Source organism: Bos indicus, chromosome 8 (genome assembly GCF_029378745.1).
Source record: "Bos indicus isolate NIAB-ARS_2022 breed Sahiwal x Tharparkar chromosome 8, NIAB-ARS_B.indTharparkar_mat_pri_1.0, whole genome shotgun sequence".
Classification (NCBI taxonomy): domain Eukaryota; kingdom Metazoa; phylum Chordata; class Mammalia; order Artiodactyla; family Bovidae; genus Bos; species Bos indicus.
In genome coordinates, this window is record NC_091767.1 from 80743502 (window position 1) to 80771076 (window position 27575).

The 27575-nt window shown below is 44.0% G+C and overlaps 1 protein-coding gene and 1 long non-coding RNA gene across 6 annotated transcripts in view; one reads left to right on the forward strand and one right to left on the reverse strand.

Moving 5' to 3' along the window:
* On the reverse strand, positions 1 to 26448 carry LOC109563230 (uncharacterized). The gene is made up of 3 exons (XR_002181315.2): positions 26106 to 26448; positions 12285 to 12412; positions 1 to 4435 (listed from the first exon to the last, which is right to left on the reverse strand). It is a non-coding gene; the product is annotated as an uncharacterized lncRNA (long non-coding RNA).
* The window catches only part of DAPK1 (death associated protein kinase 1), a 211556-nt gene that overhangs the window by 75612 nt on the left and 108369 nt on the right, over positions 1 to 27575 (forward strand). The window lies entirely within an intron of this gene.

The window sequence follows — 27575 nt, forward strand, 5'->3', positions numbered from 1 at the left end:
TCACAGTAAGTGGTTTTTATTTAAAAAATGAAACAAAATGAAAAGCAAGTATTGAGAGTGGTTCCCAGGACAGTGGCTAAATATATTACGTTCTCCATGAGGTCATGACATCATGGACTTAAGCCAGCATTTCCCAAACTTTAATGTGTACATGAATCACCTGGGATCTTGTGAAAATGATGATTCTGGTTCAGTAGGTGTGGGTGGAGACTGAGAGTCTGCATTTCTAATGAGTGTGATGCTGCAGGCCCACAGAACACCCTGTGTGGCGAGTTTCTAAGTCAGAAATTGCCAAACCTGGCTGATCGTTGGAATTACCTGGAGACTCTGAAATACAGCTTCCCTTCCGCTGTGTGGATCACAACAGACTGTGGAAAATTCTTAAAGAGATGGGAATACCAGACCACCTGACCTGCTTCCTGAAAAATATGTATGCAGGTCAAGAAGCAACAGTTAGAACTGGACATAGAACAACAGACTGGTTCCAAATCGGGAAAGAAGTACATCAAGGCTGTATATTGTCACCCTGCTTATTTAACTTTTATGCAGAGTACATCATGAGAAATGCTGGACTGGATGAAGCACAGGCTGGGATCAAGATTGCTGGGAGAAATATCAGTAACCTCATATATGCAGATGACACCACCATTATGGCAGAAAGCAAAGAAGAACTAAAGAGCCTCTTGATGAAAGTGAAAGAGGAGAGTGAAAAAGTTGGCTTAAAGCTCAACATTCAGAAAACTTAAAGCTCAACATTCAGAAAATCACTGCAGATGGTGACTGCAGCCATGAAATTAAAAGACACTTGCTCCTTGGAAGGGAAGTTATGACCAACCTAGACAGCATATTAAGAAGCAGAAACATTACTTTGCCAACAAAGGTCCATCTAGTCAAAGCTATGGTTTTTCCAGTAGCCATGTATGGATGTGAGAGTTGGACTATAAAGAAAGCTGAGTGCTGAAGAATTGATGCTTTTGAACTGTGGTATTGGAGAAGACTCTTGAGAGTCCCTTGGACTGCAAGGAGATCAAACCAGTCAATCCTAAAGGAAATCAGTCCTGAATATTCATTGGAAGGACTGATGCTGAAGCTGAAACTCCAATACTTTGGCCACCTGATGTGAAGAACTGACTCATTTGAAAAGACCTTGGTACTGGAAAAGATTGAAGGTGGGAGAAGAAGGGGACGACAGAGGATGAGATGACTGGATGGCCTCACTGACTCAATGGACGTGAGTTTGAGTAAACTCCAGGAGTTGGTGATGGACAGAGAAGCCTGGCGTGCTGCAGTCCATGAGGTTGCAAAGAGTCCGACATGACTGGGCGACTGAACTGGACTAACTGAACTTCCACCTTTGAGATGCTGCTGCTTAAGACGCCAGACTTGCTTTTATTTTTTAATTCTTTAAAAAGATTTACTTATTTATTTATTTGGCTGTGTTGGGTCTCTGTTTCTGCAATAGGCTTTCTCTAGTTGCGGTGAGCAGGGGTCACTCTTCATTGCAGTACATGGACCTATCATTGCAGTGGCTTCTCTTGTTGGGGAGCACAGGCCCTAGGGCACGTGGGCTCAGTAGTTGTGGTGCACCAGCTTGGTCACTCTGCAACATGTGGGATCTTCCCATACCAGGGATCAAACCAATGTCGCTTGCATTGCAAGGTGGATTCTTAACCACTGGATGACCAAGGAAGCCCCCAGCCTTGCTTTTATACAGTAAGCCAACTGTGACCCCTCTGAGAGCAGCTGTGATCTATACCAGATCACACACAGGAATGCAGCCTCCTGGGGCCCAGAACACCTCCTTCCTTACACTACCTGTGACTTACTGTTGACTGGAATCAGATGCTGAAAGGTGAACCCAGGTTTATATCTTTCTTTCTTGCCAAATCTGCATAGCTGGCAAACCACCCTGTCTGCCAGGAGGAATGGGCCTCACTTCCTTCCACATGATCTGAGCTGGTCTTCCTCCCTGCATGTCTCACTGTGTGCTACACATTTCTCCCAGGTGGCACCACAGCTAAGGCTCTGTCTCTATAGGATGGAAACAGTACTCCCTAAAGAGCTGGTGACCCTTGAGTTGTGTCCCTGCACACAGCCATGTATTAACATAACATCTGGAGGTGATATGAGGAGGAAGTGGGGAGGGCTGGGGCTGGGGTGGTGAGGATAAGTGGTTCTGGAGGAGGCTTGGCATATATTTGCAGAGGTGGGCAGCGCAGCAAGGGCTTCCCTGGCATGGTGCCTTGTTGCTGTCCATCCCTGACCAGGAAGACCTAGGCTCTGGAAGTGCTCCCAACTCCAGCCAGCACATTATGTCAATGTCCTATGGCCTCAGGACATTCTCTAGTCACTTATACTCAGCCCCAGTCTCCATAAGTATCCAGGAACTCAGCAAGCTTATGAAATGGTCCTACAGGATTCACTTCCTGCCCCTGATCTCTATGACTCTATCCCAAGCTGACCCTTGATCATTTGGAGGTTTGAAGATATTTTCATTACTGCATGTTTGTTAGGATTAGTTTTGGCCACTTGTGACAGAAAACCCAAGATAATAATGGCTGAAAGAAAATAGGAATTTGTTTCTACCTTGTGTAGGCGCCCATGCTGCTGTGGCACCTCTATAGTATCAAGGACTTTGCCATCTTTTGTGATGTCACCCTGCCATCCTAAGTATGTGATTTTCACCTCATGGTCCAATGTGGCTGCACGTGCTTCAGCCATCACATCTTCATTCCATCTGCAAGAAGAAAGGAGGGCATGTGCTTTTTCATGAAAGACATCCCTTGAATGTTTCACCCAGTACTTCTGCTCAAATCACTTTCACCAAGATGAAGTTACATGGCTATAGCTAGGTAGTTATATTGCCACAGAAAGGCTGGGAAATGTAGTCTTTATAGCAAGTCACCTGACTCTCAGCTGAAAGTTGATAATTCTAGGACTCAAGGTGATAAAGAACTCACCTGCCAATGCATAAGATGTAAGACACTTGGGTTTGATACCTGGTTCAGGAAGGTCCCCTAGAGAAGGACTTGGCAACCCATTGTAGTATTCTTGCCGGGAGAATCCCATGGACGGAGGAGCGTGGAGGGCGATGGTCCATAGGGTCTCAAAGAGTTGGACATGACTGAAGCGACTTAGCACAGACAGCACACAGCACAGGACTCAAGATAAAGGTAGATCAAATATTGGGATAGACAACTGGCCCTGCCTCTTACGGTCATTTTCAGACCCAGGTAGTATTTGAATTAGAACCAAACGTTTCAGATCGATGATTCCAAGCCACATTATGTACCACAAGAGGTTTGAGGTTGTGCTGGATTGTTTAGGCATTCCTCCAAGAGAAGCCAGAGCTGGCATTATAGTTTTATCCAATTAATTATTATTTAGTAATATGATTAATTAGGATTGGTGTGGAATGCAGATTTGAGGAGAAAGCTGCCAGCAGTAATCCAAGCTTAAAGGCAGAAGGCAAGAGTGGTAGATATATAGCATTTTCTCTGATGCCATCATCAGCTTGCTGGAGATGTTTGCACATGTGTTTGGAGCCGGGCAAAGAGATTAACTGTAACCACAGCAAGAAGAGAAAAATGGACTGTCTTAGTACCAGATGAGATGGTTGTTTTGAATCAGCATTGGGTGCATTCTATAGCACAATAGAGCCTGTGAATCTTAGCAGCATTTGGGTCCTGAGATCATTCTTTTGTAAAATGAAAGCTTGGATCTGGAGGTACCTGGGATGTCAGGTTTCATGGGGGTTTCAAAGAAGCAGTTTGAGGAGTGGCATCTATATTATTTGAACATTGATAGCTAAGTATATTTTCTCAGATAGTATAGGGCTGAGTGGGTCATTCTGTGTTTTTTCTAGAATATTCTGCTTTGTTTTTAGAAAATACCTCAGATAACTTCTGTGTAGCCCATAATGGGCTGCCTTCCAACCTTTTTTTAATTTGCATAACAGCAAACACAAAGTTTTCACTTTAGAAGAGAAAGTGCCCAAGAGGTGGGAAAATAAGAGTTTTCTTCAGTCTAATCATTCCAAACAATTGGAACACAGCAGTCCTCACACTCACAGGAAATAAGGAGCTCCCCAGCAAGTGGAATCTAGGGCAGGACCGAAGATGTGGGTAAACCCGGCTATGCCTTGCAGGGGGAGGCTGTGAATACAGTTAAGTCCTGAAATCAAAGTAGACAAATCTCACATTTTTACAAATGCTTTCTGTAGTTTCCTGCTTTGCTTTTACTGACGACTCAGGATGTCTGCTTTAGTGTAATCCTCTTTAACATCAGTGTCCAGCGTCCTCCAAACTTCAGTGGATTTTGATGGGCTCATTCTTCACAGATGTACACATTGAAAGTATGTTTGAATTTGTGCTAAAGGCAGGCTGAGAAGATGTTTTCTTACACTGAATGCATTGCTTCTTCATTGTACTAATAACTGTAAAAAAAAAAAAAAAAAAAAAAACCAGTGTGATAAACTCATATGTTTGCTCCTGCACTTTCCTCGTGTTATGTAGGTCATGTCTTTTCAGGCAGCATGATATTTGTTTACAGGAGAGGTTTTATCTTAGTAAAATGTGTCTCTTCTCAGGGGGAGAGAAGCCAGGACTTGGGCATCTGACAACCCTGATGGCCTCTCGGCCCCATCCCTCACTAGCTGCCTGTCCCTGGCAAATGACCCTGTTCCCTGGGATCTCAGTTTTCATTTTCCTATGATAAAGATTCTTTACTGGCTGAGCTACCAGGGAAACTTCCACCAGCTTCCCCAGTGGCTCAGATGGTAAAGAATCAGCCCAAAGTATGGGAGACCCAGGTTTGGGCTTTCCTGATAGCTCAGTTGGTAAAGAATCTGCCTGCAATACAGGAGACCCCAGTTTGATTCCTGAGTCGGGAAGATGCGCTGCAGAAGGGGTAGGCTACCCACTCCAGCATTCTTGGGCTTCCCTTGTGGCTCAACTGGTAAAGAATCCACCTGCAATGCTGGAGACCTGGGTTCGATCCCTGGGTTGGGAAGATCCCCTGGAGAAGGGAAAGGCTACCCACTCCAGTATTCTTTCCTGGAGAATCCCATGGACAGAGGAGCCTGGTGGGCTACAGTCTGTGGGGTCACAAAGAGTTGGATGCAACTGAGTGACTAACAGTTTCACACTTTCCTGATAGAGATGGCCATGCCTCCCTCCAGGAGGATGGAATGAGTTCTAGAGGATGTGAAGGGTCCAGTCCATGCCCAGTTCCCTGCAGCTGCTTAGTCAGTGGGCATTTCCTTTCTTTGTCTTAATTTTCCAGAACTTTACCTTCTTTGCGGGGGGTGGGGGGGGGGAGGGAAACCCTGCCAGTTAGTGTTTTAGGCAAGAAATAATAATCTGGTTTGTCATTAAAATTTGAGAACCTGCTGTGGATGGGACTCAAGGTCCCTGGGGCAAATACAAGAAATTCTTGCTCTATTATCTGTGGTTCTGGAAGTGTGGTCCTTAACTTTATAGCATCATCCCCTGGGAACCTGTCAGAAATGAAGATTCTCAGGATGATTGATTTTCCAGGATAAGTTCAAATATCCTTGTAAATAAATCCTTGCTTTTCTGATTATTTCCTTAGATAGATTCCTAGAAGTAGAATCCCTGAGCCAAAACTTTTAAACCGTTTAAAGGTTCTTGTTACTTACTGCTAAATTCATTTTCCCAAAGGGCTGTGTATGCCATTATCACTCCCCCCTCTCTGAAAGTGTGCCGTTTGCTTGTACTTTTGCTAACGTTGGTGGTTATCTTAACAAACAAACAAAACTTGTCACATTGCTGAGCCAAGTGGTCATGTTCTTGCTCTCTAGCAGCTCTCTGTGGACATGGTCACAGATTTCTAAACCTATGTGTCTTATCTTCCTTTCATTCATCTTTTGGGCCATGTTTATCTTTTACTGTCTGATAGCACTAGTTTGGGAATTTTCATCTTATCTTGGGATTTGAAGCCATCTGGAAGTCCCAGCTCTGCCCTCTTATAACTCTTTCTTCACTGTATCTGGGCTTCATCTTCACTGCCATTGAACCTTTGAACCCATTCATGTCATGCATGCCAGCTTACCAGAGACAGCCTTAACATCTCCCTTAAGAGGCCCTTAATAAATGCTCTGGGATGTGGTAGCAAAGGGCATACATAGGATTACAATCAAAATTAAATTATTGTAGGCCATCGACCAAGGTATAAGTCATCCAGTGCAGAAGTGACACTGCATCTGCACACAACACACACACACACACACACACACACACACACACACACCCCAACACACACCCTCAAGTGCACTTCTACAGTGCAGCATGCAGGGAAGTCTTTTAAGGACCTTCAACTGAAAAAATCAGAGAATCCATTTTCTTGGCCTTCCATGACATGATATTTGCTTGAAGCACAGAATGATTATAATTGTAGACTTCCCTTTTAAACTGAATGTGCCTTACTTTCATGGAGGAAGAGGTTGAGAACATTTCCACTAGCCATTTAACATCGTGCAGCCTTCCCAGCTTGTCACAATGGCTAAGGCCATGCAGGTCAAGCCAAAATAGCTTACCTTTAGGTTTGGGATCTCCTAGGAAGATCTCTGGGCTTCCCAGGTGGCTCAGTGGGTAAAGAATCTGCCTGCAATGCAGGAGACGTGGGTTTGATCCCTGGGTCAGGAAGGTCTCCTGGAGGAGGGCATGGCAACCCATTCCGGGATTCTTGCCTAGAGAATCCCCTGGACAGAGGAGCCTGGTGGGCTACAGTCCATAGGGTTGCAAAGAGTCAGATATGACTGAAGCGACTTAGCATACATGCAGGAAAGTCTCTGTGCTGGAAGGGTGGTGATGAAGTTGTAAATCATCATTGCCCTAATTCATGAGGCTTCTTCTGATACCTTCCCATCCTAGGTGCTCTACTTTTGAAAGTGTAGACATCTACCTGCCAGCTTCAATTCCACCCTAGAGCATCTGTGGTCTGAGGTGAATAACAGAGGCCCATCTATTGGTGAATTTCAAGAATTTGGCATTATTTGAGAGGTGGGAAGTTTAGGCAGGACAAGAGCAGAAAGGATTGAACTCTTCTATTTAAAGGTCAGGGCCATATTACATTGTCTTCTATTTGTTTGCAGAGTGATTTTTTTTTTTTTAAGGCAAATCAGATAACTGATGGGCAGAAAGAAACTGATGGCCTTGCTTTTATTCCAAAGGCTCCTGGATGTGTTCTGTCCTATCCATTCACCCATCCCATTCACCCATCCATCCATTCACATATCCATTCACCTACTTACCCGTTCAGCCAGCCAGTCAGCCACCCAACTAGCCAGCCAGTCATCCATCCATCCATCCACCCACCCACTCATCTACCCTTTCATCTATCCATCTACCACATATCCATCCATTCACCCATGCCTCCATCCATCCACTCACCCATGCATCCACCCACTCATCCATCCATCCACCCATCTATCCACCTACTCATCTACCCATTCATCTGTCCATCCACCGCATATCCATCTGTTCACCCACTCATCCATCCATCCATCCACCCATGCATCCACCCACTCATCCATCCATCCACCCATCGACACACACATCCATCCATCTACCAATCTGTCTTTCCAACACACATTTGTTAAACATATACTAGCAGAAAGCAGTCACATTTGTCCCTGGTTTTCTGAAGCACTGTTATACTGTATAACACATGAGTATGTGCTGTGTATCCAGAGGCCTAGGTATGAACTCATTTGCATATGCAGAGTTGTTTTTTTTTTTCACTTGAACTGGACATTACGGCAGATAAATAGGAAATTAGCCAATAATAAGGTCCAATCTATTCAAAGACAGTAGTCATAGCATGTAAATAGTGATTGAGGGGGCAGTTGGAGAACAGCTTTAATTCTGGTGAGAGAACCTCCAGGCTATAGACAGAGCTGCCCAGTCAGTCTGCTTCTTCTTCCATATAATTCCTTTCAGTTCTTAATTTAAAAAATAAAGATCTGTAGTTATGTTTAGCTCATTTTGTGGGTGTTGCAGACTTGGGTAATGGCCTCCAATGATGTCCTTCTCCTAATCCCTGGACCTGGGACTATGTGGTAGAGGGACTTTGTAGAGGTGGCAGGAGGAACTAACATGAGGGGTAAGGTGCTGTTCAGTGCAGAAGAAATCTCAAATATTTTATCCTAAGGGGCTTTCCTGGTGACTCAATCAGTAAAGAATCTGCCTGTAATGTAGAAGACCCAGGTTCAATCCCTGGGTCAGGAAGATTCCCTGGAGGAGGAAACGGCAACCCACTCCAGTATTCTTGCCTGGAGAATCCTGTGGACAGAAGAGCCTGGTGGGCTATAGTTCATAGGTCGCAAAGACTTGGACACAACTGAAGTGACTTGGCACGCATGTGCACAAGTATAATTTGACTTTTTCTACTACATGTGCTATTTTTTGGTTTAAAAGGTTCACTCTCATAGCAGATTACACAGAAATGAATTCTGTCCTCTATCCCTTTATCTTTGGAGGAAATTTTTGCTCTAAGTTTGGTTTATTGCATGTTGATACCTGCTCTTGCTTTGCACTACTTTACCGCCTGTTCTAAGATCCCTTTGGCCCTAGCCTCCATGGTGTCCCAGTAGTGATCAGAATGTCCCATAAGGGTAGAACAGGTATGGCTCTCTCAGGTAGGACTGTGAGGTTCAACTTACAAAGAGGATTTTGAAAGTTTTATGGAGAAGCAATCCTGAATACTGTTCAGACAGTGTATCAGAGCGGGTAATACGAAATAACATCGTAATCTCAGTATGTGGCCTTTATACAACTTGGTGTTGATTCTGCTGTAAAACGGAGATGACACCGACCTCCGTGGAATGCTATACTGACAAAGTCAGTGCAGAGGGGCTGCGTGCCCCAGTCAGATAAAAACATGATGACTCCTGAGGGGTTCTCACTATTCGCTCAGCCTCCTCAACCAGTTTCAAACTCATTGTCTAAAACTATGATGCAGGCTGTTTCTCTCAGCAGTTCAGACCAGCCTCCAGAAGCATAGCTTCCTCGACACAAAGTATAATCTTTAAATTGCATAGTTTCTGTGCCTTTGTTTTCATTTTTCCTTCCATGAGGAGGAGCAGGGAATAGCAGTGGCTGGTGGGAGTTACCTTAATCCGTCATGAAAGCTTTTCTGTCCGTAGGCAGATAGACTCAGCTTTGCCTAAGCACAAATGGTGATGATGGAACCAAGCTGTGACTCTTTTTAAAATGTAGTTAATTTTACTTATAATAATATTCTGTAATCAAAATGGATTTAAAATTGTATAGTTATCATTATCAGTAATAAAGCTGACTCTAGGGCCTGTGTTTTCAAAGGTGTTTAAGACCATTTCAATTTTGAGATCCACATGTTCTGTATTTGTGGCTAGGTTGGGATGTAAATTAGAATTTGATTCTTTTCCCTAACTACCCCAATTCCCTCTTGGCCATGTGGAAGGTAAACTGTTGTGTGTTGAGAACATTGTGCTCACATGACCAGCTGACAAACAGGGGCAGCCTTAAAACATGCCTGACTAAAACCAGTTTGGAAACTTGGAGAAACTGTAGAGGGTCATGGTGAGGGAACAAACCAGCCATCATCTGTGCCCTTCACTTGGAGTAGATGATGTGCCTGGAGGTCATGCATATTTTTAAACATTTATTCCATCTCATTTTCTTTAATTTGAAATTCTTCAGCTTAATGTAATAAGAAAGTTTAACTGAAATTTTGAACAGAGCCTCACATACAGAGGTCAGTGCTCTACAAAAAAATAACTCAATTTCCAGAAGAAAGCAGATTTAGAAAGAATTCACAGCTATACTACTTAAAACAATCAACTTTATGTTTTAAAAGAAAATGAATTTTGTGTTCTGCTGGAATGTGGCCCCATACCAGTGTGTTCTTCTCCTCCAGTCCCTTCCTTGATGAGCTGGAGTATCCAGTGAGATCTGAATGAAGTGCACATAAAGTAACACTGGAAGAATTGCTACAATCTTGTCAGCTTTTCTGATTGTACCAAATAATTTAAAGCAAAGTTGGAGGTGTATATACATCAACCCAGGAAGCCAAAACAGAATTCCATTGACTGGGTGGCTTAAACAGCAGAAATGCATTTTCTCACAGTTCTGAAGGCTGAAAGTCCCAGGTTAAGGTACAACATGGTTGGATTCTGGTGAGAATTTTCATCATGGCTTGCAGATGGCTGCCTTGTCACTGTGTCTTTTCTTATAAGGGCACTAGCTTTTGAGCTGTGGTGTTGGAGAAGACTCTTGAGAGTCCTTTGGACTGCAAGGAGATCCAGCTGGTCCATTCTGAAGAAGATCAGCCCTGGGATTTCTTTGGAAGGAATGATGCTAAAGCTGAAACTCCAGTACTTTGACCACCTCATGTGAAGAGTTGACTCATTGGAAAAGACTCTGATGTTGGGAGGGGTTGGGGGCAGGAGGAGAAGGGGATGACAGAGGATGAGATGGCTGGATGGCATCACCGACTCGATGGACGTGAGTTTGAGTGAACTCCGTGAGATGGTGATGGACAGGGAGGCCTGGCGTGCTGCGATTCATGGGGTCGCAAAGAGTCGGACATGACTGAGCGACTGAACTGAACTGAACTGAAGTCCTATCATGAGGGCCCCACCCTCATGACCTTATCTAAACCTAATTCTCCCCCAGAGGTCTCAAATATCACCTCCAGTATCATCATGCTAAAAATTAGGGCTTCAACATACAAATTATGGGGAATACGAACATTCAGCCCTTAAAAAGGGCTGTATGGCACAGGGACCTCTACTGTGTACTCTGTAATGGCCTATACAGGAAAAGAACCTAAAAAAGTTATACATATACGTATATGCATGTGTATATGTATAACTGATTCACTTTGCTGTATACCTGAAACATGATATTTATAAATTAACTATACTCCAATACAAAGTAAAAAAAAAAAAAAAAAAAAAAACTTTTCAATCACACATACACAAAGGGTAAAATGAGTTAAAAGAGTAGGTGTGTTGTGAAAACAATAGTAGAAAAACAGTAATCTCTAGAGTCTCTGGGACTGTAGCCTTTTGGGGCCCAGTAGCGGTTGACAGTCAGTGACCATCTTCACTGCTCTTCAGTATAATGGACTGGACGCATAAGTCCTTAAAAATGTGGTCAGGAGTGGCCAGCAAGTTTGTTGAGACTTGATGCTCTACTCCAGTTGCTTCTGCCATGTGTGTCCATAATCATGAAGCTTCTCTTTGTACCATGATCACACTTTGCCAGCCATCCCTATTTCTGGTGGGGTCCCTGTGCTGTAAAGGACCCTGAATATTGGTGATCAGAACCACAGGAGCAATGTAGTGTGTTCACATCTGCCAAGAAGTAGCTCCTCCCTGGGTCTTGGGACCTGTCTTTAGGTCATTAGTGGAGTTGGCCACTTTTAAAATGGCATGACATTTATCTTCCTATTATTTAATAGGGAGAAGGGAGGAAGCAAAGGAATAGTAAACAGAGGCAAGATCCCTAGAGATCGTAATTCTCAGTCAGGCAAGGAAAAATTAACATTTAATTGTTACAGACTCCCCCTTTTTGTGATATTTTAGAGATCAGTCCTGGGTGTTCTTTGGAAGGAATGACGCTGAAGCTGAAACTCCAGTACTTAGGCTGCTTCATGCGAAGAGTTGACTCATTGGAAAAGACTCTGATGCTGGGAGGGATTGGGGGCAGGAGGAGAAGGGGACGACAGAGGATGAGATGGCTGGATGGCATCACCAACTTGATGGACATGGGTTTGAGTGAACTCTGGGAGTTGGTGATGGACAGGGAGGCCTGGCATGCTGCAGTTCGTGGGGTCACAGAGTCGGACATGACTAAGCGACTGAACTGAACTGAGGGAGGAAAAAACCCCACCATACTGTGCCCGACACAGTGCTCAAGAATTGTTTGATGAGTGAATGAATGAATGAATGAATGAAAGTAACAATTACCTGGAATTCAGGCAGAGACCCCAGTTTTTCTCAACATAAACTTACCATCTGATGGGAGCACTAAGTATTTAGTGCCTCCACGTGATAGGCGTGTTAATTCTTGTGAGTTTCCTAAGCAAGGGAAATAATGGATATCAGTACCATGATCTCTCACAAGAGAAGAAATAAATCAGCCCTTTGTTTAAGAAACGTGCATGAAGAGGGCAGATGTCAGTGAGCAGTGAGAATCTGGGCTTGCAGACATCCCTTCCACCCTTCCCCACCATCCTGTGAGCAGCTTTAACCTCCCTGTGGATGACAGAAACCTTACCTGCTTCCTACTTCCTTGACCTCCTTGTTTCTGGTATCCTTTTCTCGGCTCCACAGTATCACCAGAGATTCTACCAGTATATCCATTTCCAGGCAGCTTCCCAGGTGTCACAGTATTAGAGAATTCTCCTGCCAATGGGAGAGATACAAGAGATGCGGGTTTGATCCCTGGGTTGAGAAGATCCCCTGGAGTAGTACAATGCAACCAACCTTAGTATTCTTGCCTGGATAATCCCATGACAGAGGAGCCTGGCAGGCTATAGTCCATGGGGTCACAGAGTTGTACATCTGAGTGACTGAGCACACACACTTCTCACAGCACCTCCCCCACTGGCCTGCCCACCCCTTCCACCATAGACATGCTTTGGCCTCCTTGGAAACTTGTGGTTCATCTACCACTTTTCCGTGTCCATCACTGCTCTTCTTTCTCCACTTTAGTCTTTGGGTAGAAGGAGGGGATGACTGAAATAAACAAGATCGTATGCAAAATCAATTTACAAAATAGGGTCAAACTTTTGAAGTTAGCTGAGTCATAATCTTTGTGTTTCTCACTGGGGCTGGATGTGTTTTTGTAGCCTCATGTAGTATGCTACATAGACATCTTGATGTTTGCCGTTTTTGAACCATAAGATGGTCTATACCAACCAGTGGTTTGTGGTAGCAGGAATTTGCTAGAGAAAGCTATACAGAGACTTAGGAAATGCCTTTAAATGCAAAAAAGTTGGTTAAAGCATATAGATTGTCCAGTTGACTCCCATACTCCAAACAGCAGAGTATACTTACAAAGAAGACTATTTTAGGGCACATAAATGAAGAATTGAAATGTATTCATATAATTTTAAGAAGAATATTGAGAATACATAGTCTGGATTTCCAGGAGAATTTTCATCTCTATTATTGTTCTAATAATAGAACAGTGATAGTATTGTTAGTATTACTAACTATATACTAACAATGTTCGTATTGTCAGTGGTAGTATCTTTTATCTTCTAATGATTAATGTACTAAATTAGCAGTGATTCACCTCCCAGGGACTTCACAAGTATCCTTTCCACCTTCCTTCTATAAATAAAATAATCACGCTATAGCCCTATTTTATGATATGGCTATGAAATTAGCCTGAAGCTGTGCTGTATGACACAACAGCCATGAGCCACTTGTGCCCATAGAGTACTCAGACCGTGGCAGTCCCAGTGGAGGTGTGCTGTGGGTATCAAACACGCACTGGGGCTCGAGAACCCAAAAAGGGTAAAATAAATCATAATAGTTTTTAATTCTTGATCACATGTTGAAACTAATATTTGGGATATATGTTGGGATAAATAAAATATATTATTAAAGTTACTTTTACCTGTTTCTTTTTGTAGCTACTCACAAAATTGCACATGGGGTTTGCATTTGCGACTTGTGTTATATTTCTGTTGGAAGTTATTGTATTTTATATTGTATTATAGTTCTGTCTTAAATAAATCATATTTTAATTTAATTGCCTAAAACTTAATTTTATTTTATGTCCTAACTAGGAAGATCACATATTTATTTATACCCATAAATATACCAGATTACATATTTGTAATTCACTTACTGTAAGAAAAAACTATTGGATACATCTCTGAACAAATTAATTGACACTTAAATAGATAGTACTTAATAGAGAGTAGTTAAATAGATAAATGTAAATTGAATCAAACTTAATATAGTTAGGTTGTAAGTTTTTAAAGCTTTTCTTATGTGAAATTGTATTCTAAGTATGTTTGTTTAACACAGGTTAACCTCTGTGAGAGGTTAGAATTCTGGAATTAGTGCAAAGTTCAGTTCTGTTTGCTTTGCCCTGAACCACTAATATTAACTCTTCCAGTGACCTGACACCCAGTTACCCAGTGGGTTACACAGTGACATGACACCCAGCATTTTTAAAGTTAATTCAGCATGCTAAAAGTCATCTTTAGTTTGTTTACACATGTCTTTATCATATTCCATGGGCCTAGCAATGAAATTCATCTAACTAACATTTCTGTTAATTTGGTCAGTGAATCAAAAACTAACAAGAGAAGCTTGGAATTCCAAGGACCCAAGGCTAAACAAATTAATACATCCACCCATTCAACAAACATTTGCTGAGAGGAAGAAAATGAGGTGTCCTAACAGGGTTGGAACTCTCTCTTCTCCCTCACCGTGTAAGGTTCATGGACTTGTAGACAGACCCAAAAACATAGATTCAAAAGCACATGATATGTTCTAGTACAGAGGTCCCCAACCACCAGGCCACAAACTGGTACTGGTCTGTGGCCTGTTAGGAATCAGGCTGCACAGCAGGAGGTGAGCAAACAAAGCTTCATCTGTATTTACAGCTGCTCCATAACTCACTTTACCACCAGAGTCCTACCTTGTGTCAGATCCGTGGCTGCATTAGATTCTCGTAGGAGTGCAAACCCTACCATGAACTGTGCATGTGAGAGATCTATGGTGCACGCTCCTTATGAAAACCACCCCAAAACCATCCCTCTTTTCCCCCTAGCCCGTGGAAAAATTGCCTTCCATGAAACCAGTCCTTGGTGCCAAAAACGTTCAGTTCAGTCACTCAGTCCTGTCTGATTCTGCGACCCCATGGACTGCAGCACGCCAGGCTTATCTGTCCATCACCAACTCCCAGAGCCTACTCAAACACATGTCCATTGTGTTGGTGATGCCATCCAATCATCTCATCCTCTGTCGTCCCCTTCTCCTCCTGCCTTCAATCCTTCCCAGCATCAGGGTCTTTTCCAATGAGTCAGTTCTTCACATCAGGTGGCCAAAGTATTAGAGTTTCAGCTTCAGCATCAGTCCTTCCAATGAATATTCAGGACTGATTTCCTTTAGGATGAACTGGTTGTATCTCCTTGCAGTCCAAGGGACTCTCAAGAGTCTTCTCCAACACCACAGTTCAAAACATCAATTCTTCGGCGCTCAGCTTTCTTTATAGTCCAACTCTCACATTCACACACAACTACTAGAAAAACCATAGCCTTGACTAGACAGACCTTTGTTGGAAAAGTAATGTCTCTGCTTTTTAATATGCTGTCTAGATTGGTCATACCTTTTCTTCCAAGGAGCAAGCTGCAGTCTCCATCTGCAGTGATTTTGGAGCCCACAAAAATAAAGTCTCTCACTGTTTCCATTGTTTCCCCATCTACTTGCCATGAAGTGATGGGACCAGATGCCATGATCTTAGTTTTCTGAATGTTGAGTTTTAAGCCAACTTTTTCACTCTCCTCTTTCACTTTCATCAAGAGGCTCTTTAGTAGTTCTTCGCTTTCTGCCATAAGGGTGGTGTCATCTGCATATCTGAGGTTATTGCTATTTCTCCCGGCAAGCTTGATTCCAGCCTGTGCTTCGTCCAGCCCGGCATTTCTCATGATGTACTCTGCATATAAGTTAAATAAGCAGGGCGACAATATATAGCCTTGACATACTCCTTTCCCGATGTGGAACCAGTCTGTTGTTCCATGTCCAGTTCTAACTGTTGCTTCTTGACTTGCATACAGATTTCTCAGGAGGCAGGTCGGGTGGTCTGGTATTCCCATCTCTTGAAGAATTTTCCACAGTTTGTTGTGATCGACATAGTCAAAGGCTTTGGCATATTTAAAAAGCAGAAGTAGATGTTTTTCTCGGAGAAAGCAATGGCAACCCACTTCAGTACTCTTGCCTGGAAAATCCCATGGACGGGGGAGCTGCGTGGGGTGCCGTCTATGGGGTCACACAGAGTCGGACATGACTGAAGCGACTTAGCAGCAGCAGCAGCAGCAGATGTTTTTCTGGAACTCTCTTGCTTTTTCAATGATCCAGTGGATGTTGGCAATTTGATCTCTGGTTCCTCTGCCCTTTCTAAATCCAGCTTGAATATCTGGAAATTTATGGTTCACGTACTGTTGAAGCCTGGCTTGGAGAATTTTCAGCATTACTTTGCTAGCATGTGAGATGAGTGCAATTGTGCAGTAGTTTGAGCATTCTTTGGCATTGCCTTTCTTTGGGATTGGAATGAAACTGACTTTTTCCAGTCCTATGGCCACTGCTGAGTTTTCCAAATTTGCTGGCATATTAAGTGTGGCACTTTCACAGCATTATCTTTCAGGATTTGAAATAGCTCAACTGGAATTCCATCACCTCCACTAGCTTTGTTCGTAGGGATGCTTTCTAAGGCCCACTTGACTTCGCATTCCAGGATGTTTGGCTCCAAGTGGGTGTTCACAACATCGTGGTTATCTTGGTCATGAGGATCTTTTTTATATAGTTCTTCTGTATATTCTTGCCACCTCTTCTTAATATCTTCTGCTTCTGTTATGTCCATACCATTTCTGTCTTTTACTGTGCCCATCTTTACATGGTAAAGATGGTATCTCTAATTTTCTTGAAGAGATTTCTAGTCTTTCCCATTCTATTGTTTTCCTCAATTTCTTTGCATTGATCACGGATGAAGGCTTTCTTATCTCTCCTTGCTGTTCTTTAGAACTCCCCAGCCAAATTGGTTGGGGCCACTATTCTAGTAGCTACCGGTTGCTGAGTTCATCGCTGTCAGATTGACAGGGATAATGTTATAGCTAGATCTCAGGCCTGAAGTTTCCCTGTGTTCCCTATCTTCATGGCAGGTAGATGATTATATTTCACATTTATGTTATTAATAATGGAAGCAAAAACAAGACCAGATCTTTCTCTACTCCCTTCCTATACTTAATTTTGCTTTAATGCTTTGTCTGTGCTTTAGAAAATGTTATTTTTCTTGTGCATGATAAATATTGGTCTTAAATGATCAAAGTCACAATGTTAGCTTGAGACATTTGAGGCTTCTTTGAACTCAGGTAAACTTGAGTTAGAAACAGCCTCAAACAGCCTGAGAGTCTTTCCTCCATGGCTGTCCAAGAGATGGACCTATAATTGTTCCAGGATGAGGTTGTTTCACAGAATTTGACCATCTAGTCATTCCTGCAGCCATGAGACCAGAAAGACATCAGAATGATATTAGTTAGGGTTATGCTTTCCTTCTCTTCACCCTGAATATTTTAGTATTTCCTGAGTCCAATTGGTTAGTACCATCCTCATGTCCCAAAGTGTTCTGAAGTCAGCCGTCTTCATGGGGGATTCACTCAGCAGCCCATGTTCAAGATGGCTTTTCCAGAATAGGGTGGGAAAAAAACTTCCATAAATAATTCCTTCTGTTATTTCTCTAATAAGGTGATATATGAGCCTTGATACTGGTCTAAGAGATGTGATGGTTTTAAGCAACCATATACTATAATAGCACAGGTTTTTCATCTGTATGGAAGTACAGCATTCCTATGAAACCTCCTAAGCTGAAATAACATGAAGTGAAGCATATCCCCTGCTTTCCAAAAGTTCACTTTATGCCACTTAGCCTTTATGAAAGACCTACATTAGTACATGTTTTTGCTAACTGCAAGAAATGTGAAGGGTAACATAAATTTTTGTTTTCATAAAAGTATAAATCCTCTGTTTGCCTTTATGCTCTTTTCACACAGTTAGGAAGTGGCAAAGCCAGGATTCAAAACTAGGCCCTCTCTTCCCAAAGTTCCAGATACACGATGTCATGCAGATTTATCTGTCTAGATATTTAAGTTTTCATTTTGGAAGACTTGAATGCGCTGTTTCTAAATCCTGCTTAAAAGAATTCTTTCCCTTTTTTTGTCATTCCCTCTTAGAGACTGACTTGAACTTATTAGGGATCTTTGGACATAGACACAGGGATTTTGTTCCCAGCTGTGATATCACTTAAATATTTCCAATTAGTAGCATTATATTTGTGTGATAGTATGGACTCTGTAAAACACAGTCACATCTTTTTACTTCTTTTGAGTCTTACAGCAGCCCTATAAGCTATGCATTGTTAATCTCAGTTGTGTATGTATATGTGTGTGTGTGTTTAACTTCCAAAATGACCATGCTAAGGCTCAGGAAAGGTACTAAAGGATCAGCATTCCCACTGTTGCTGGATGGGAGAGTTGGGTCAGCTGCTTCTTGGCTGAGCTCTCTTTCCTTCCCACAATGCATTTCCACTCAGATTATTAATACTCTGTAATTTTGGAGAATTAATCTTAAGGTACAGATGCATAAGTTTCCAGATAGAGTTGAGAGAAGTTGATGGCAATATGGAATTTATTTTGAGTTTCAGTCTGGGAAGATCATTAGTATAACAGAGATTCAGAAAATTCATGAAGAAAAAATAGCGTCATATCATTTCAACTGTACTCAGTCATATGTTTTCTTTCAGTTAAGTGAGGAGTGCAGTGCCCTGATCTCTGCAACTCTAGAAACAGAGCATCTTAAGGTTGGAAGGAATTTAAGAGACCATGGTCAAGCCTCCCACTCATTCCTGGCAGATGGCCTGATTCCTCTTGACAAGCTTTCAAACACTGACAGTTCTCGTGCCCAGAAGCAAAACCTCCCTATTGTCATGGTCCTCCCCTGACTGCCACCTACTCTGCCAGCATCTTTCCTACCAAGGGCAAGTGCCCAACATGGGGCACAGATTCATGCTGAGAGCAGGAGCACTGCACCCCTTTGGCACATGGGGACCACGTGCATGGTGTGGGCAGTGAGGTTACACTGTGCTTGTGCCATGTGTGATCAGATACAACCATCATCTGTTTTCTATATGAACTGCTATCCTGTAAGCTTGATTTCCTTGAACCTAACTATGGGGATTTCTATTTATTTCTCTTATGAATTTTATTATTAAGCTGGTTGGGATAATGTAGATTCTAGATTCTGTCCGTAAATACTGCCATTACTTTCCGTGTTATTTTAAAATGTGGTAAATATGCCTTCATCTGATACACTGAAAAATATCTTGTCTAGGACAGTGCTAAACTCGAGAGTCTTATGGCCTGCCAAAATCCACCACATGGTGATTCACCATTTCATCTACAAAAATATCATGAAAAATTATGTCAGAGGCCCTGCTAAAATCAAAACATTTTTTTGTCTATATCATTTCCCATTTTTGCTGATTTTATAATGCAGTTGGGACAGTGGGAAAGTTCTAGCTGATTATGCTGTTTTTTATTTGCTATTTTTAATTCCTGAGATCAATAGTTGATTTTCAATGTTTGCTCTGTACTAATAACAAGGTAATTGATCTTAGAGAGGGATCCAATTTGGTCATCTTTTGAATATCAATCCAGTATCACTCCTTATAATTTGTCCAAGGTTACCAGCAGTGATTTGAGATTGCTTCTGCCACACTGAGATTTAACTTTCCTGTAGATTTGAATTTTTCTTTCTTTTTTTTTTTTTTTTTATTGTCTAGCTAGGCAGTCTTTTATCGTGTCTTTTCTAAACTCAAGCTTTGGTTACACTTTAGTAGCATTTCCCCAGTCTTCTCTAAGGGAAGACAACTGGCCTCATATGAAAAAAATAAAAGCACAAGAGAATTAATTTTGCTTCCTACATGTCTGTTATACCATCAATTCTAATCAGCCATCTTTAGCCCCTTTCTATCCATCTTCTGTTAGGTGTTGAAGGGTTTTTTTCCAAATCTTAAGTTCTTTTAGGGTTCCTGTTGTATACAAATGAACTTATAAGCCTTGCCTTCTCATTTTCCCTTTTTTAGAAATCCCACTTCCTGGAGTTTGCAAATTGCATTGACCTTTCACGGGCCAATTACAAGTTGATTAATGACTATGAACAATTCATGTTTTAAAAATCTTTAGGTTGTGCTTTGATTAGGGAATTTTCCCAGTCACCTAAAGTTATAGCCTAAAAGCAACTGCTTGGGAAAAGCACTTGGCCTCAAGGAGACTGGGTGAATTCCAAGGAGTGTCGATAGCCCTATGAGAACTATAATATACCTCTGCTTTTCGAATGAATGTACATGATCAAATACACTGATTATCCCTTTGACAGTTTCTAAAGCAGGTGGGCCAGTTAGGACCTAGCACAAGGCTGAAGCCTAGTAAACAGTGGAGGAAAGTAAATGCACACGGACTGCCCAGGGCCACGAAATACTTAAAGCAAATGATGAAACATAGTGTGTGATATTTTTAAGTACTGCACCAACAGTTTTCCCATGTCCAGAAGGTCAGTGGAAGCAATCTAAACACTTAAATGGTCAGCATATAAATTTAGGGTGACCCATCAGGTGATTGGATCAACATATTATTAATTCCAGAATTTTACTGAATGTACCATGTTGTGCTCTTGGCACTCAATAGTGTTAATTTTTAGGAAGAACCCTGTATACATGTGTGATATAAACAACATTTTACAAGCTAATATATTGGTAGATCACTATGAAGAGGATTAAAATTCAAACTCTATAAGCTGATTCTTCTAGTTTTAATTCTTTGTGGTTCTAAACATAGCTAGTGGTGTATCTTTCATAGACGCCTAACAGATCAGAGTAGCTGGAAAAACAGATTCTACTTCTGTGCCATTCACTTGCCTGTTAAATGGAAAGTCCATTCCAAACTGTGTACTGGGCTTCAGAGTACACAGCTACAGCTTTTTAGAGTTCACTGTCACCACGAGGCCACCCAGCCACACCTGAATCCAGCTACCCTCTCTTCTTGAGCTGCTCTCGAACCCCCAGAAGTCAGTCCCTCGACTGGAAGTGGCCTAAGCAGGTGGCCCGGAGTGTCGCATGTGACCTCTGGTGCACCTGCCTAGGGGTCATGGGTGTGTTTACTCCTGTTGGATTGCTCCCTGCTCCAGGCCTGTAGTCATGTTTCCTCTGTGCCTCATTACCTGCCTGCAAGTTGTGTATCTTTCAACCAAGTAGCCTGGCCCAGGTGTCTCCTTGTTACTGCAAGTAAGTACTGGCTTTTGATCCAAGTGGCAAAACAGTGAAGACCCTCAGGGGAGGAGTTCTGACAGCCTCACTCAGCTCTGTAGAGTCCAAGGCTATCAGTGGGGCAGGGTGGGGGTTACACAGACCCTCAGTGCCCCCCACTGCAGATGAGGAAGTGGGGGGAGGTTTTCTCACCTGCTCCTCTTACAGGGGCTGTTCCAGGGGTCAGCCCACAATGCCCCCTCCCCACCCCCTTGCCTGCTAGAAAGTTAGGTTTCCAGCAGACAAAGCTTCTGAAGCCCCCTGCGCATGCTCACTCTGCTACTGCTGCTGCTGCTAAGTCGCTTCAGTCGTGTCCGACTCTGTGCAACCCTATAGATGGCAGCCCACAAGGCTCCGCCGTCCCTGGGATTCTCCAGGCAAGAACACTGGAGTGGGTTGCCATTTCCTCCTCCAATGCACGAAAATGAAAAGTGAAAGTGAAGTCGCTCAGTCGTGTCTGACTCTTAGCGACCCCATGGACTGCAGCCCACCAGGCTCCTCTGTCCATGGGATTTTCCAGGCAAGATCCCTCTGAATGCAGGTTCCAAGTTTTCTTGGGAAGAGATGTCACAAAACGGCTGTGGGGTTTGAAGCCCCTGCTTCAGGAAGCATCATGTTCGTGAATGTGAAGTGTAAATTAGTTTTCATTTTCTTTAATGTTTGACCTAAGACCTGATAAGTGACACCTGCTCCTCAGAAGTCTCCCTTCCTAGGCGAGGTAACGTCATCCGTGTGTCCAGGCTCCCTGCTGGGTGTTTACAGCCCTCCCAGCCTCCAGCGATAAGCTTTGTGTTTGCTCTGGTTCAGGGCTCCGGGGTGAGGTCGGCCCACATGGCAGGCTTCCAGAGAGTTCTGCTTCCACCGAGGGAATACTTAGCCTTCCCGGCAGCTCTGGTTTCTCTCTAACTTATCATCTTTCAGTTTTATCTGTGTGGCTCTCTTTCTGGGTAACTCCAGCAGTGAATTTCCCTGCCAGCCTCTCCTTGCCTGGCCTGAAGTGACCCCCTCGGTCCTCTACTTGTTTTCTCCTCTCCCCAGACTTCCTCTGGGAGGTGAGTCCCCTCCTGACTCAGAGCCAAGGTGACAGATTTGTAGACCCCGTGGGAGAGGGTGTGGCCAAGAGCACTGCAAAAGGACTCCTCCTGGCTAGGCTGACGGCCAGATAACCACTGGCTGCCCCAGAGGAGGCAAACCCTCAAGAAGGGGGTGCCCCAGTTTGTACTCAGTCTCCAGAGCCGGACAGGCCCGTGAGCAGTGTCTCTACAGCACATCCATCGATGGCTGCACTAAGAGCCACATCACGACAGTGTATTTGAATTTCTTGCAGGTCACTCAAGTCCAAACTCTTCACCAGTACAGACCTGACTTCCTGGGATAAGACAGAGCTGATTCTCAAAGCAGGACAGAGGGTCCCAAACCTGCTCATGAAAACACACAGGCAAATAGTATTTCTAGCTAAACTGAGAGGGAAGACATGAAGCTAGTCAGACATATTTGTTCAGCACCTGGAATACTCCAGAACTGAGCAGACTGCATGGTGGAGGGTGGTGGGGGTCATCCCACACTTTCTATAAATTACATTTAATCTATGCAATTCAGTGTAGTGTTTGCACAGTTACAACCTGTACCCATCAGATGGCCAAACTGGTCCTTTCTCGTTACCTTGAGCTCGTTCCCTCATCTAGAAGCTCAGCATTTGGAAGGAATCTGCATTTCTCTTTGGCTGAGGCATGAGGAACTTCAACTCAGCTCCTTGACTTCTGTCTCCCTGTGAAGATATATGAACCTTCTGCTCCCTTTTTCAGCCTTTTCCCCGAGAGCTGCTTGCTGAGTTGAGAATAGATCGTACCTTATGGCCCAGTTACCTTGAGCCCAGTAGTAGCTGGAGGGTTTTGTGTGACACAGTCTGGAGGATCAAATAATAGGATTGGCCTGGGGAGTAGCTTGCTGAGGTTGGAGCAACCAAACAAGGGACAGACCCCTCTGAGCCTCCATGGGATATCCTGAGGGTCTCCTGCAACTGTGGCTGTCTGGGGCAGGAGGCCCCAATCTCCAGTCCCCTGACAAGGTCACCGTTCATAAAATGTGTGAGTTGCTCCTGACATGACACCCTCTCTTTGTAAAGGCATTTGATTCTCCATAAAACTGGACTGACAGGGCAATCCTGGTGGAACTTACTATTTGGGAAGAACATTTGGAGTGTTGTTTGTTTTGTCTGGTCCATTGGAGCATCATTTAGATTGTAATTAAATGACACTTTTCCAATACTCATTTTCTTCTTTCCTTTTTCCTTTTCACTTTAAATGAAATGATACAAATGAACTTATTTACAAAACAGATACAGACTCACAGACTTAGAGAATAAATTTATGGTTGCCACGTAGGGAGGATGGGGGAAGGGATGGTTAGGGAGTTTGGGATTGACATGTTCACACTGCTATATTTAAAACAGATAACTAACAAGGACCTACTCTACTCAATGTTATGTGGCAGCTTGGATGGGACGGGAGTTTAGGGGAGAATGGTTGCATGTATATGTATGACTGAGTCCCTTTGCTGCCCACCTGAGACTGTCATAACATTGTTAATTGTCTGTGCCTGTGTGCGTGCATGCTCAGTCACTTCAGTCATGTCCAGCTCTTTGTGACCCCATGGACTGTACCCTGCCAGGCTCCTCTGTCCATGGGATTATCCAGGCAAGAAGAATGGAGTGGGTTGCCATTTCCTCCTCCAGGGGACCTTCCTGACCCAGGGATCAAACCCACGTCTCTTAGAGCTTCTGCATTGGCAGGTGGATTCTTTACCACTGAGCCACCTGGGAAACCCTGTTAATTGAAGGCCCTGCTATACTCCAATATAAAATAAAAAGTTAAAAGAAACAAGCAAACAGTCATCAGGCTCCAAGTTTGCTCTCTGCCCAGCCCTGAGTTCGGTACCAGGGGTGATGCTGAGCAGAGTGGATGAAGTCTCCCCCAGCCCCCAGCTCCAGCAGGATGTCACCTGCTTGGCATACGTCATCACGCAGTACTCACAGCTCTGTCATATAGAAATATTAACTTATAAAGTCTTGTAAATCCCGGTGGGTTGTAGGTTCCTTAAGTCACAGACTGGATCTGAATCAGGCCGAATGATTAGGTACGGCAATGAGTAATGCAAACCGAAGGGCGGCTCCCAGAACAAGATGGTTTTCTCTGCTGTTGCTGCTGCTGCTGCTAAGTCGCTTCAGTCGTGTCTGACTCTATGTGACCCCATAGACAGCAGGCCACCAGGCTCCCCCGTCCCTGAGATTCTCCAAGCAAGAACACTGGAGTGGGTTGCCATTTCCTTCTCCAACGCATGAAAATGAAAAGTGAAAGTGAAGTCGCTCAGACGTGTCTGACTCTTAGCGACCCCATGGACTGCAGCCCACCAGGCTCCTCTGTCCATGGGATTTTTCAGGCAAGAGTACTGGAGTGGGGTGCCATTGCCTTCTCCTATGGTTTTCTCTAGGCTCCTGCAAATCAAGTGCTGGGGGAGGCCATTCAGGACTCACTTTGAGGCCTCCTTCCCACCACCACACTCTTCTCAGGGGTGGTGCTCATGGTCCAGGGTGGCAGCAAGGACCCCAGAGCTCATTTGGAGTCATCATAAAGCAGATATCCCTGTGTTCTGCCTCGGCTCCCACTCTCCACACCTCCTCAGCCTGTTCTCAGTTGCCATGGAAAATACCCAACCCAACTGACCATTCTAAAGAAAAGGGAAACACCAGATTCCCTGCTAATCTCTGGTGGTGCCGGACGTCTGTCAGGATGAAGACCACTGTGCATCTGCCTGCCCCCTGGGAACAGCCCAGACCAGCAGCCAGGAGGAGGCGGGGAGCCCCAGGCCCAGGGTGGCGGGTGGCCTCCTCTTCCAGGCCTGACAAAGTGGATCCCCCACCCTTCTAATAGGCCAGAGCCCCGAAAGGATCTGAATCTCTGAACACCTCCATCAAGCTCTGCACTCAGCTCCCCCAGGCCCGTGAGCAGCATCATGCCTTAGGAAACACCTCTAAATGCAGCTCTGGGTTCAAAGGAAAGGGAACTGCTGTCTGTAGACTCAGTCCCAGCTCTTAAGAATATAACTATTAACTGGAAGAGAAGACCAAAGCAAACTCTCCCAAGAAAACTGGATTTCACAACCAAGAAAAAAAAAATAATTATGTTTAATAACACCCTCCAACCTGCTAAAACGCTGAATTCCATGCCCCCTTGGAGACAGAGGGCGGGGTCTGGTGAGTTCTCCGTATAGATGCCTGTTTTGTCTCTGTTTACCCGATTTTCCCTAAATGTGCTTTGCCATGAAACTTTCTCCATGAAAAAAATTTTAAAAGAGTACCCTCTTTTAAAAAAAATTTTTTAAATAATTGATTTACAATATTGTGTTAACTTCTGTTGTATAGCAGAATGACTCAATTATACATATATGTATACATTCTCTTTCATAATTATTTTCCATTATGATTTATCACGGGATATTGAATATAGCTCCCCATGCTAGATGTAGGACCTTGTTATTTATCCTTCCTTTGTATCCTAGTTTGCATCTGCTAATCCCAAACATGAGCTTCAGAGAGCCCACTTTGGGAAATGATCTTCTAGGTGGAGCTGAGACCTTCCCCCTCCAAAGAGGTATCCCGGGGACACATCAGGTTAACAGAGATACCTGCTGTTCTCTTTCTCATCTTCCTTATTTCTGGGTCCTCACCAGCTCTGGTTTGCTAGTTCCTTAATTATAAGGAGGCTGCTCCAGCCACCTGATACTCTGTGTATTTGGTTTCTTTGACCCACTGGCAGCCCCACACTTGTGTGGGAAGCCAGACCCTTATCTGCCCTGCCTTAGGTCCTGGGTCTTGCCCCGTTCTCATGGGTGACTTCTCTGTGTCCTATCTTCTGGGAGGATGCTCCCCGCAAGGGGTCCATCTCTGGTCTGAGCTCCCTCGCCCAGCGTGTAGCTCCCAGCGTACCCTTAGGCAGCACTTACGTTTTGCAGCTCACTCCTGACTCACGTGTTGTCCTGGTTCCCGGGGTGACATGCTGCTGTTTATCCTCTTGGCAAACTGCTTCTCCCCCTCCGTGTCCTGGCAACCTGCTCTGTTTGCTCACTGCTGGGGGAAGTCTTGTTCTCTAGATCATGTGACTTTTTAACTGACCCATGGCAGCAGTTCAAAATAATTTTTGGAGGGTTGTTTGGTTTTAATAATAGTAATAAATAACCAACTTTGTTTCTTTGTAAAAAAAAAAAAGTGGTTTCTCTTCCTGTCACAAATAGCTTCTCAAAAGGCAGAAAGAGAGCAGTTCCAAGTGTGGGCTGCAGCACGGAAGCGTTCCAGGAACTCAGACTTGGTGCTGAAGTACCAGGTTCCCATACTGGGTCATCATCTGCTGAAGTCTGCACAGCCGGTGGGTTGTGATGGAAGGGGAAGTTTCCACTGAATGAGGATCAAGTGCTTCCTCATCACCAGAGACCACTACAGGTGATGTCCCTAGGGGTAGGCCCTGGGCGTCTGCACCACTCAGGATGGAGATTCATAGCCATATGTTTACTGGGTCTTGCTGGAGAGCTTGGCAATTCCCTGGTGGCTCAGCTGGTAAAGAATCTGCCTGCAATGTGGGAAACCCAGTTTTGATCCCTGGGTCAGGAAGATCCTGTGGAGAAGGGAATGGCTACCCACTTTAATATTCTTGCCTGGAGAATCCCATGGACAGAGGAGCCTGGTGACAGACGAGTCCATGGGATCGCAAATAGTTGGACACGACTGAGTGGCTGGAGACTTTGGGTCTTGTGCATTTCCCAGAGGGGAGGTCCTGCTTCCCCAGAGAGACTGGGAAAGGTACGTTGGGGATGAGTACAGCTCAGCCAGAAATCTGCAGAGGCATTTTAGTGTGATCTTTGGGTTTTGTTGTCATCGGTTTGGGGTTTTGGCACAGAGGTCCCTCGTAAATGATGTAACACTTCCCTTGAAAGAGGGCGACTTGCTGCCAAGATGAGAAGCGGAGAACCTGAAAAGTGAGCCCGCACCTGCTGATGTAACAAGGGGGCTGTTTGTGTGGGGCCCCACCCCCACCCCGGGGGGGCCAACTGCATGCAAAATGGTCTGGACACTCTCGCTCCTGTTCCCGGCTCTCCTTTAGGCTTGTCAGAGACTCCGGTCACCTTCTGTCCCCTCACCCTGTGCATTGAATCTTTTCTTCACATAGCTTCTGGGATCATCTGTTTTTAAAAAAAAATTTTTTTAGTAGCTGTTCCACCTATCCATTGTTGTGAAACAAACGCCCCAAAACTTGGTAGCCTGAAACATTTTTTTAATGAACATATGCTTCTGTGAGTGTTCTTGCTTGGGGGTCTCTCTCATGTGGTGGCACTGAGATGTTGGCTGGGGCTGGAGCCACCTGAAGACTCACCTGGCTGACTTTTTAGAGCTGCTCTCCACTCCGCGGGAGCTATTGATGG